General features: G+C 43.5%; 1 protein-coding gene across 18 annotated transcripts in view; it reads right to left on the bottom strand.

The window, feature by feature from the left end:
* Positions 1 to 13,370, bottom strand: part of FAM168A (family with sequence similarity 168 member A) — a 223,302-nt gene that overhangs the window by 176,014 nt on the left and 33,918 nt on the right. The gene's annotated exons all lie outside the window — the stretch shown is intronic.

Genomic DNA, 13,370 nt, shown 5'->3' with positions numbered 1-13,370 from the left:
CTTAAAGCAATTAAAAACTAGTTTAGTCAACATTTCTTTCACTAGGGTCTATTAAGCACTTGTTTAAAGTAGTTCCAATCTCCCCTTGCTTTGAAAGTCATTAGCAATTTCTGTCACCATAGACTTAATTCTTCTTCACTTGATTCCCTTTGCCGTGCAGAGGGACGCAGATATTACAGTAGCAATGCCAGTGACAAAGCTAGCTAAAATTTAGAGCAACAACCACCAGTTCTTAAAGAGATCACAGAGGACATTCACACACACATTCAAGTACTTCACCTTCTTAAACACTGTAGATGGATAAAAAAATTCTTGATAATATTAGAGAAAAATAAAAAGCTTACAGCTTTGGCAAAGGACTTTAATCATGTACTGCTCCACCGCTGCCCAATGCCAGCAAAGACCATGCCCAACAGCACTCTAATCCTTATCCCACACAGTTCGTTTCTTGCAATCAGGTCAGGTCTCTAAGCAGGCCAGACATTATCCATTATTAATTATTTAGTAACTAGAGAGTGTGGAGTTTCCCATTTTCGGTAATGCCATTTCCTAAGTTTCTAGTGTGCCATGGTACTCTTGAACTTCCACCACATCAACTCAGATGAACTCACGTACTCGTTCCCAATGACTCCAGGTTGCTCTGGGCAGCTCCGCCATGCACACATCTCCACGCCAGTTGTCCCCCCACCCCCCCTCTCTACCCTACACCTTCCACCCGCTCCTCTGGTTTTCGCCATGCTGACTCCTACTTTGAACGCTACTTTTCCTTCCACAAAAAAAACCCCAGACTTTCCTCCAAACAGTTCCTAAAACTGTCTTTTACCCATTCTCCTTTACACAATAGCCAGTGTTTCCAGTCTCATGTTTTCTTCTCATTACATTACCTTTCCATTTAAATGTAACTTCCCTAGCAAGAGGCCATGTCAGATTTTGTGCAAAGAGCGGATCAAAATTAAGCAACATGTGACAGATTTTTTTTTCCTCTCCACTGACTACATGAGAAATATTCCAAAGCAACAGCATGCAATGGCCAGCACCAAAGCTTATCATCTTCTGCTCAAGCACCCTTGATGTACCCTCTCTCAGAGAAGCTTCAACTCATCTTCAAACAACCCTGAAAATGTGCCTGGAGAACATATTCTGAGCCAAGCCTATTACCCTGCCCATAGCTATCTAATTAAGATGCCTACATAGCCTCATCTTCACAGTATCTGACCACAAAAAAAAAACAAAAAACAAACACACAACACACACACCACCCAAAAAAAACCCCCAACCATCCAAAACCTGAAGTATTTTTCTTTATAACATTTCTGCAAAAGAGAACCGTAGCCATCCACCTCTTGCAGAGATAAGAAATAAACCATATTATATAGACCAGTCTAATCCCTCAAAGATATTTAGGAGCTCAGCTCCCACTGAACTAATGAAGTTAAATTCCTCTGCAGATCTGGGCAACGGAGAAGTACAATATTCTCCTTGAGCTGGGTATTTCACATTCAATTTTTGTTGCATGTTCTGGAGAACCTCAAAATATGCCAAAGCCTCCAAACATACCACAACCTCCCAACCTTTGCTTCCAAAATTTCTTCGCTCCCACCGTTATTGCAGCAGTTTCAGTTCATGCCGTTTGGTAGGGATGAAAGGTTCAGCCATTTTATGCTTCCAGCAACCATAACATAACTCCATTTTATTTCACACACTGCAATGAGGGTTTTGCCCTTAGTTTGGCAGCTTTTTATACCATGTAATAACAATTAACTCCCTTTGGCATAATTTATATGAATCATTGATTTAATACAGCTAGGTAGGAAAAAAAAAAAAAAAAAAAAGACCTATTAAGTCATCTACATGACCCTACCATTGCCGCTGGATTGTTCCCGGCAGCACATTTTCCATGCTTGTTTTAAATGTGCTTGCCACAGCATAAGTACAAAAAATGTCTGCAAAGCAGAGACATGTTTCACTAACATATGCTTTAAGTCAACATGGTGTTGGAAATCTTCAATTTATGACTAAATGTTGCACTGCACTTTTATTCCTCCAAACAGACTTTAACATTTCTTGAGGGAGTGAAAAAGGGCTATTTGTATTTCACTCTGCAGCAAAAATGTGTAGCAAACACTTCCCCAGTGATTTTCAAGTTGAATCCAAGGCTTGTGCGTCCAACCAGGACTTGGAACACATTGCTGCCCATCTCTGAGCGGGTATGGATGCACTGCAACAGGATATCCAGTTCTAGAAGTACAAATAATACGTACTTTTCAGGATGTTTGAGGAGGGGTGGTGTTAATCTTTATAAGAAAAGAAGCCTATAGACAACTTCATCGAAGTCCAAGAGGTAAGACGATAACAATACTGGAACTATTCCTGGTAGATGTGCTTCCTAATCTAAATCTTTCTAATGGGGATTCCCATGTTTCCTTAGGCAACCGTTCAAGGTTTGGGGTTGCTTTTCCTCCCTCGACATGTGTAATCTAAATCCAAATTGTGTCTGTTGCCTCTTATCACTACACACCTCCAAGAAGCACGTACCACCTTCCCTGTAACCTGCCCTTTGGGCAGATGAAGTTAACGCCAGTAGTAAGGTTCCCCTTGCACCTTCTCCAGACTGAGCAGATCCAGCTCATCACCTCCTCCAACATCACGCACTCCAGCTTGCAACCACCCCAGAGGCTCCTCCAGTATTTCGCTGCCCTTCTTGTGCTGGGATGCTTCCTGCATGGGACTATTCCATACCAGGTGAAGAACTCCTCTGCTGAGCTTCATGGGTTTCCATCAGTCATGGTCTCCACCTTGTAAAAGTCTTTCTGAATGGGAAGCCCTGATCATGGATCACAACAAGGATTACTCCCAATTCCGCTCCATCCATTGATTTTTTTTTTTAAGTTGCATCCTATCCCATATATCAAGCTGCTGAGAAAGATTTGTCCCACTACCAATAAGCAGGGAGGTCACACATAACCAGCCCTCTGGTTCCATCAAACTACTGACCTCTGCAACCAGCTTTCTACCCATCTCATGCTCCATTATGGCCCAGTATGGCTACAGGACGTAGAAAGCCTTGCTAAATCTAAATAAATTACATCCACTGCACTCTGATCATCCGCAGAGCTGTCCATCCCCCTACCAGAGGCAATCAAGGAACTATTACGAGTACTATGGCAAGAAGAGAGGTGTTTGCAGCAAGTGCCTCTGCACAAATGCAAATTAAATATGCTCCATGCTTTATTTGAAGTTAGCAGTGTTGGCAGAGATTACTGTTTTGCTTTTGCTGGCACAGCTTAAAAAGCTGCAACCTGAGGGGGGAGAGAGAGAGAGCTGTTGAAGAAATGATCAAACAAAGCTAAGCAAAATCATTTCACAGTCCACTTTAAGAGCCCCCCTATGTGTGCTTCCTTGACCTACTAAAAGCCGACTGCAATAAAAAGCCAACCATACGAATGTCCAAGTCCCTCCCAAGGAAGCCATTGCCTTCTAAACAGTACATAAAGAGTGAAAAATAAAAAACAGCATTTCTGGAAAACAACAGAAAAAACCAAATGCCATGAACTTGCAAGAATTAAAAGTCCTTAATTTCACTTTCTGTCTCGCAACACATGCCCCAATCAGACCTAAATTTCCTTCAATCCAGAGGGAAAGGGTTTTTTGCTTCTGCATTTTCTATCAACCTTTGCTGCTCTGGCACCGTAGCGTCTACCACAGTTTGTCATTGGGTTTAATTCAGACACAAGGTACATCTAACTACAGCACACTGAGCAAAAAACTAAGGGGAAGAAAGTCACGCACACAACTGCCACTGTTAGTCCAACAAAAAAAATTCTGAAAAAAACCCCACAAGTTAAACCTAATGCCTTTTACACTGTTGCAGAAGATTGCATCCAGTACACTGAGTTATTCAACAACTGGGAGAGAAGATAAAAAAAGTGGAGGACCCTAATACAAAGGAATATAAACAGCTAAGTGAGAACAACCACTTGGATGGAGATATAAAGGAAAGTATAGGAAAAGTAAAGACAACAGAAGTCATACAGATCATACGTTTGTATTTCGAAGTAAGAAAAGACTTCCTGAAAAGTATAATTAAAAAAAAAAAAAATCAAACACCCGAAAAATATTAACGTCCTTGTTTCATGAAAAATGACAAACAAGGCACAGCTTTCTCCAGATATTAAGCACTCTCCAGTTTTAAGTTATAAGGGAACAAAGGGATTTAGTATTAATTCTGATGTATTTCTCACATCAATATGAACAATATATAAAAAGAACAGTCCCATTTGCACTGGGGGGTGGTGTGTAAATACACACATCCATACATATGTAAAGTAACATTCCTGCATAATACAGCCAGTATCATCTTCGGGCAACAATTCTAAGAGGCCCCAGAACCAAATGAAAATGCTGGAACAAACCACTGGTGACAGAACCTCCATCCTCGCTCAGCTCTTCACACCGCAGCTGCATGGAAACATCACTGGGCCAAAAAAGGGCAACACCTTATAGAAATCTGCAGTGTCTTATCAACACGGCCCAGCAATGTGCGCTCGCAGCCCAGAAAGCCACCCGTGCCCTGGGCTGCATCCCCGGCAGCGTGGCCGGCAGGGCGAGGGAGGGGGCTCTGCCCCTCTGCTCCCCTCTGCTGAGACCCCCCCACAGCGCTGCATCCAGCTCGGGGGTGACCAGCATAAGGGGGACACGGACCTGTTGGAGCGGGCCCGTCGGAGGCCACGGAGCTGGTCAGAGGGCTGGAGCCCCTCTGCTGTGGGGACAGGCTGGGAGAGCTGGGGCTGTGCAGCCTGGGGAGGAGAAGGCTGCGGGGAGACCTTAGAGCAGCTCCCAGTGCCTGGAGGGGCCGACAGGAAAGCTGGGGAGGGGCTTTGGGCAAGGGCAGGGAGTGGTGGGACAGGGGGGAATGGCTTGAAGCTGAGAGAGGGGAGATTTAGGTTGGACATGAGGAAGAAACCCTTCCCCGTGAGGGCGGCGAGGCGCTGGCCCAGGCTGCCCAGAGCAGCTGTGGGTGCCCCATCCCTGGCAGGGCTCAAGGCCAGGCTGGACGGGGCTGCGAGCTGTTCTGAGATCCTGACACTCAGTCTCCTGACTTTGTGAGGTCCAAGTGGTACTCACAGGGACCCTGCTTGCTCCTCAGCTACTAGAAGGAAAATGATCCCATGTAACAGTACCAGATTTAACATGGCAAAAGGTCTGCTTGTGGCCTCGACAGCTGAAGTCCCAAAGTAGCACAAGGCTGGAAGAGCAAGTGGTTTTCCTTCTTTTTCTGCAACAGCAATGTCTTGTGCTCTTGAAAGCTTTGGTGCCTTGAGCTTCAGACAGTTTCTGCCTGCCAAAGGGTGCCTGTCATCTGAGGCTGCCACAGCATCCCAGGCTGAGCCTTTGGTCCCTTCTTGATACAAGGACACAAGTGTCAAAGACCAGGTAAACTCAATAGCACCACAAGCAGCATTTGCAGTAGCATGTGTCACGAAGGAGAGGGAGCCAGATTCCACAACTTGCATTTACCCCTCTTCTTTTTTGTTGAGATCCTTTTACCACAGCTAACAGGAGAACACCAGTATTTCTTCAGATGATCCAAGCTCAGCTCTAACCATAGGCAATGTTTCATATTTCTATCAATTCAAGCTGAGCTCTAAGACTTCGAAAGTTTATGGCAAGCATTTTCCTATTTGGACAGGATTTTAAAAAATAAACATTAAAAAAATCAATCTTCTGAGTCAGAAGTCCATATGGAATCTCGCTTTATAGGGAGTCTCCTCCATATAAAGGTTTCCAGGTGAAGATCAGTGACCTTGCAGTGCCTTGAGAACCGCTACGGAAAGAGCACAAGATCAAAACCTAGAAAACTGGGGAAGAACAAGTGGTACGTTAGGAGGACACCAAAGACCAAGTGAAAATTCTATCAGTCTCACGGCCTGAGGAATGATGTTAAATTAGGTTCGCCACAATGAGAATTAGGATCACTGAAGTACTGTCAAGACAATGAGTTATTTGGGATAAACCACCACAGAGCAACATAATCAGCATCCATCTTTCTTCCTAGCAGTGGCAGTATGGTCCCAGTGCCACCCCGGCAACCTAAGAGTCTTCAGACTTAAAAGAATACAGAAAGAAGAAAAATGTCAGTGGCTAGGGACGACAAATTCTAGGTTACACTGAATAGGTGCAGTAAAGCCATAAGAAATTGGACTCAATGCTGTCCTGCACTGGATAATGGGAATCAAATATTAATGACCCCAGAATTTTGACTGCAAGCCCAGAACAGCACGAACAAAGAGCAACACATAGAGAATGTGTCCCTGAATGTCGGTGATTTGTAAGCATCACCATCTGCCTACCTGTTCATCGGTCTCGGAAGTGCTTCTCTTGGACATCCAACACAAACGATTACCCAGCCATGGACAAACATCCCATACAGCTCTGCAAGTCAGCATCTACCCACTGCCTTCCTCCGCATCCTCACATCATTACCACCACCAGGCTGACTATTCCTTCCGTGTCAAATTCTATTATATGTTATCAAATGGCTTTCATTTTATTTTGAATATGATTATCGCCATGTGTCCTGCTGCAGGTTTATACTTCTTTCTCAAAAGAAAACAAGAAGCAAAAGGTTGAGGTTCATTAGAGTCACTAACCTGTTTACACAGTTGGTGACCCACAGAGGAAGAAACAGTTGGTCTCCTGAACATAAATCATTGCCCTTGCCATGATCATGACCATTGCCATGTCATGATGTGCACAAATTAGCTCTAGAAAGCATCTGTACTATAAATTTTAACACAAAAATCCCTAAAAAACTCTCTACTCAACTACAATAAGAAGACAGAGAAAAAACTTGTATGAGTAATAGCAGAGATGTTTAGCGCTACAGATAATGCATCAAAATTTATCCTCCAACCTTTTACACAACCCAAAAATGAGTAATTATGTGCCAGAAGATATCATCTACTCCACAAATCAAGTCACTGAAACTACAGACTAAAAATGGTTTTTAAAAAAGTCAATTTATTAGAGATTACTGTGCAGACAGACATACGAGTGCTCTTGTGTACTTGCTGCATTAACAACCTCTCAAAAGCCACAGGAAAATAAAAATCAATACTGTATATTTTTTCTCACATCAATTTATCTAGCGCTGAAAAAAAATATCTAGCTTCTGTGTATGTTATAGATACCACGTTCAAGGTTTCCTTCAAGCAGGGAACATAAAACAAGTTTTTGCTGGTTTTAATCAACTAAACCCTGCCTTGCTGAACTCAGATTTTGCTTCTGATAGAACTGGAAATAAAACTTTAAAAAAATCAGAGCAGTCTCTGGCAAATTGGCACTTGTACACAGAGCCTTTTGTTACTGATCCTGTGGTACTGGCACAAATCTGGAGCCCATTAGCAGTGAACTAAATATTTCACGATTCTGGATTTCAGACATTTCCCGGGACAGGCTTTATCACTAGAGACTGTACAAACTGGCACGACAGTTCCTGAATAAAGTATGTCATGCAGAGTAGCCTCTCCAAAGCACTCACTGATTCCCCACCAAAAAAAAAAAAAAAAAACCCCAAAAAAAAAAACCCACACAAAAATAAAACCCAAGACCAAAAGTACACTTTTTTTTCTCTCCAACTAAAAAAGACAGAATACAGTCTTTCAGGCTGGTACTTTCACAGGAATCAAAATCAATCCCACGATGGCATTCCCTGTCAAGCAGACTAACCTTGCTTCCTTCATTTTCTTTTTCCAGGTCATCAGTTTCCTTCTCTCTGCCAGGAGCTCCCTGTAGACTGCAGGAGGGCATCTTAAAGAAACTCTGCAGTTGTAGCATTTTACCACCCCATTACAAAAGACTTAAGGGCCTTAAAATGGTTCTGCACATCTGCAAGATCCCAAACAGGGGCAAAGCCCTCTCCAAAGCTAGTGCTTATTCTCCAGGTCAGTTATAATTTCCAAAGGCACAGCCTTTCTGCTTTCCCACAGCTGGTAGAACCAGGAAGACATCTCTGTGAAGCCTACCTCAGGGTGGAAGCAGGAGAACATGGTCTCCACCTGCCAAGGTTCAGCAAACATTCATAGTCTGGATGGTGTGGAACAAAAGGGGGTGACATCTGCCTGGCAACCACTCACCAGCGGTGTTCCTCAGGGTTCCATTCTAGGGCCAGTTCTGTTCAAGTTATTTATCAATCACATATAATTTTTTTGGACTTGATGAACTTAAAGGTCTTTTCCGAGCTGAATGATTCTATGATTCAGCAATCTAGATGTAGGAGTTAAATGCACCATCAGCAAGTTTGCTGATGATCCTAAACTGGGAGGTGCTCTCTTGAGGGACAGGAGGTCTCGCAGAGGGATCTAGATAGACTGGAGTGCTGGGCTATGATTAACGGGATGAAATTTAACAAGTCCAAATTCCAGACCTGCACCTGGGATGCAGTAACGCCAGGCACAAGTATAAATTGGAAGAAGAGTGGCTGGCAAGCAGCTCAATGTGAGCCAGCAATGGGGACAAACCACAACCAGGGGGGCACCAAACGCAGCAAAACCAGCCCGTCAAGAGAGGTGATGACCCCACTGTGTGCAGCGTTGCTGTGGCCTCACCTTGAATACTGCACGCAGTTCTGGGCCCCACAATCTAAGCAGGATGTGAAGGTCCTTGAATGCATCCAGATGAAGGCAACCAAGCTAGTAATGGGGCTGGAAGGCACATACTTTGAGGAGTGGATGAGGACTTTGGGCTTGTCTAGTTTGGAGAAAAGGAGGATGAGGGACAACCTAAGTGCTCGAAGGGAAGTGGATAGGGAGGTGCTGATCTCTTTTCCCTGAGATTCAGTGATAGGATGCGTGGGAATGGTTCAAAGATGTGCCCGGGGAGGTTTAGACTGGACATTAGGAAGCATTTCGTTACCAAGAAGGTGGTCAACCATTGGAACAGGCTTCCTGGAGAGGTGGTTGGTGCCCCACGCCTGTCGGAGTTTAAGAGGCATTTGGACATTGCCCTTCACAACCCGCTTTAAGTGTCGGTCAGCCCTGAACTGGTCAGGCAGTTGGACAAGATGATCGTTGTAGGTCCCTTCCAAGTGAAATGTTCTGTGCTGTGCTGTGCTATTCTATTCTAAAGCATCAGCAGAGAAAACATGAGGACTCACCAACCTCTCTTCTTTCCACAATTGCCATGGTTGACATTGAGGTGCTGTCTGATACCCTCTCCCAGTAACACTTGCTCGCTCCCTTGGATCACACTCAGATGGCACAGCCAGCGGGACTAATCCTGCCCAAAGCCAGGCTCATTAAGTCAAAGTGGCTTTGCACAACGGGAGGAATGATTCACGCCACAAACAGGTTTCCCCCATTGTCGCCTCGCTGGGCTTCACCTTCACAATTGCTTTAAGCTGATCTAAGCTCCAAATAACACGGCCAAAAATGTTTCCTAATTAGTAGTGATCCACAAAAGTTCATGCTAGCACAAGGAGGGGTGAGAACAGAGCAGGAGAAGACATCTCTTTCTGGTGGGAGCCTACACCTAGTGACACAGGACAGGCCACTCTGAGCCAGGGAACTACTGCATCCTGGTCTTCCCATCACTTTTATTCTCTACCCTGACAGTCGTATCACAGCTTACCCGCCGCGAGGCACCATGTTCTCCTTCACCTCTCTTGCTCCCCTGCTTTGCGAGACCCCCTCTCTGTCGCGTGCCCCACCACTGGTGCCTGCAGGCAGGCAGGCAGAAAGAGATCCCCACTGAGCTCAGAAATCTGCCCTTCTCCAAATGTCACCATCCACCAAATGTCAAAGCCTGCAGCAAAACTTATTTTTTAATCAAAATTTGGTTGAAGTTGACCCACACACTTAAAATCTGTGAGGAAGCGGCAAACTAACAGATGTCACTGCTGCATAAGCCTCATTTCTTTAGGAAGCCAGGCTAAAAATGGAACCAGTGATCACCACCGTCATCTATGTTTAGACCCAATATTCTAAACAATTCCTTCCTCTGCAGTTTTTGGGTTTTTTTTTTTTTCCTCCCCTGAATCTATCCTTGGCAGAAGAATTAAACAGCTGCCACCGAGAGTAGGAATTGCGTTAAAAGATGAAGAAATGCAGCGCTGGTAGCAAAGGAGACACACCAGCTGGATGCATTCCAGGTCACTGCAGCCCATCAGTCTCCTGAAGAGTACAACCCTGCAGATCTTAACAGCCCAGAGTTTGCTCCCCCCGCCCCCCCATGTATGCAAAAGCGGTAACTCCTACAGTGGCAATCATTTCATGCTATAAGCTATGCAATTAGTTTTTTAAAAGGTTTGCCAATCAGATTATTACGTTCAAGCTAAAGAAAAAAACATACAGAAAGACTTTTTCATTGGGAAAACATTCCACTTGAGATTTTACTTGTCTTCCTGTGCCAAACTGGCAGAAGAACTGTATAATTATAGTGCTTTTGCAAACAAAATTAATTTACTTCAAGTCTGTACACGGTCACCCTTACATACATGTATTTTATGGAGAATGGAAGGAAAGGATGTCATAGTTTTATTCCACCCCACAGTTAAACCACTCCCCACACACCCCCAAAAAGAGTATTTTTATATAAAGTCACTGTGTGCTGCCACAGACCATAGTCCCCTCTTCCATTTTGAAAGACAGACAAACCTCACAACATGGAGCCACCGACAGCAGGGACACCCCTCAGGTCTGCGCTCCCATGCGGGGACCGGGATGCAGGCTGCCCAGGAGCGGCACCAAAACGTGTTAACGTGTTGTGCAGGTATTGAGACAGAGGAAAGGCTATGATGTGTGGTGTTAAGCATAAAATGTCATTTTCTTATGTGTCTGACCAGGAGACCCAAGCTCGAGATACACCATTTTTTAGACTAAAATATGACCAGCTACATGTATCATAAAAATCAATTATCCAAAAAATCCAGGCTGTTGTGCATTAAAAGTTTATTTCCCTTCATTATACCAGTATATCAGTTCCATTAAGATACACAACCAGCTTCCAAGAATCCTCTGCTGCATTCACAAATGTTCATTCTGTGTATCCTAATTTTCAGTTGTTTTCCCTGTCACATTTAATACGTCTCACGTTCATAAATTATAGACTTGCCTGATTTTCCTAACATTACCCACGAGGCTACAATAACTGCAGGAACCCAGCAGAGGCTGGAGAGGCCCAAATAGAGGATGCTGAGACTTTTTTAAGATGCTAAGAATACATGCTGGGACTTTTTTAAGATGCCAACAGACTAAGGCACCTAATTCCCCCCAGACTCAGCTGGCCACGTTCTTTTCCCTTATTCTCCCTCCAAAATTCAACCCCTAGCAATTTACAGTTGAGGTGCTGAAGAGATGAAGACGACCCATGCGTGTGGACCCCAGACCTCCTGGCGTAGGGTCATACCCCACAGTGTACACCCCAAAATTGTGCCAAACTGTTTTACGACATCAAACCACACATAGATTCCCTGTTCCCCAGGGACCTGAGACATATCCCCATTCACTCAAGAGTCACAATCCAGATTTTTTTGCAGAAACAAGACAAGATCTGTCATTTCACCAGCACCTCCGCATAACCGTAACACTGTGATGATTGAAGAAATTACTGGCTCAGTGACTTTTTAGCTGGCAGATAAGCAGATTCACCTCTCATACACAAATCCCTTCCAAACTCTCGTATTAACTTCAGTATTATTTTGGTAATGCTAGCGACACAACTGTAATTTAGAGCAGCAAATGTCAAAAACATTCCACTTCTTCACGCATGCGAGAAACTTGTCAGCTGCACAGCAACTACAACACACGTGTGGAGTTAAACGTGTGTGTGACAAAGGCACGCAGCCCAAGCTTCAGAGCTGCGGCACTGACGAGCTTCTATCTGACTAGTCATGTTCTTTTACCACTGCTAAGAGGCTTTGTTTCATTGTTTTGGGGGGTTTAAAGTCATCTTATACTTCCCTGTTAGCTCTCTTAGAGGAGGGGGAGGAAAAAACCCCTATCTTTAAGAGGATTTAAAATTATTTTAATCTAAGAGCACTATAAACATTTCCCACTATACAGGAAGAACAAACTGTTGTTGTTCGTGTATTAATCCTGGCAAGCACTTGAAGGGCAGAAACACAATGGGGTGAAATTGTTACAGATAGCCTCGGGGTTATTCCAATACTTGAACAACTAGAATAACGGGCTGGAATTAAAAACACAGGCCGAAGTGTAGGAAACATGCCTCACGATAAGATCACAGCACTCAAAAAAAAAAAAAAGAAACATAAAATTACTGAAAAGGAGGCAGTTTTAGAAATTAAAAATGAGCCTTGCAGAAGCGTAAGAAGTATTTGCTAGCCCCTACAGAAGACCATCCATTCTTTTCCACTCAAAAAAAAAAAAAAAAAAAAAAAATCAGCAGGCAAATTATCTTTCTTCCATTTGGACAAGTAAGATTTCACAAGGTTACCATAGAGAACAACGCAGAACTGGCAAGATGGAAGAGAGGAGAGATAATCTAATAGGCCTTTTCTATCAAACTTTTATGATTCTTATGAAAAATGACCTGAATAACTGAAGTTATTTGCCCTTGTCCTCTTTGTTCATATTGAATTTAGTCATAAGGGAAATCCTGCCAAGGATAGTATGTTTTACTCAATTTACTATCCTTTGTGATTGCTCTATGAAATATTAGATACATGACAGAAAAGGTTATGGGGTTTTGGGGTGGGGGTTGTTTGCAATGGAAAAAGAAGGAACACCTCCGGTACTCGCTAGCAGAAAAAAATAAGACAAAAGGAATTGATGACATTTTCTGCAGAGAGTGTTTATCTATTAGTCCATGTTCAGAGGATTATATTAAACCCTAATGCGGTATAATTTACAAAAAAAAAAAGTAATTGAGTATTGAACAAACAGTCTCTTAAAACATTTCAGTTCCAAGTAGGTCACAAATAACACTGAAGTCAGAAGCTCCATCTATCTGGTGCACAGACTTCATAATTGTGAGAAGCCAAGGCTTTCCTTTGAAGGCACAGTATTTTATTTGTCTGCTACTTTTGGACTCTCACTGTTAATCATAGTGTTACACTGCTACTGTTATTACAGCAAAATGCAAGAAATAAGAACCTGCTCTGTCAGGGTTTGCATTTGTTGTAGCTGACTTACGGCACCTTATCCTTGCATCGTGCTGCAAGTCTCTGTTGCAGACTTTCCACGAAACCCATCAGTAGCCCCAACATCTGTGCCAACAAAACTTGGGTCATGCACAGTGCAGACTGTGAAACATAAATAACAGGCAGAGAACTATGGTTAAACCCAGGTGCAGGCAGTCACAAGCACCACTGATCAATTCTTTCAGACTCCAACAGACTGAAATTGTTTTTT

This window comes from Falco biarmicus, chromosome 2 (genome assembly GCF_023638135.1).
Source record: "Falco biarmicus isolate bFalBia1 chromosome 2, bFalBia1.pri, whole genome shotgun sequence".
Lineage (NCBI taxonomy): Eukaryota > Metazoa > Chordata > Aves > Falconiformes > Falconidae > Falco > Falco biarmicus.
This window is presented reverse-complemented; position numbering and strand designations above follow the sequence as displayed.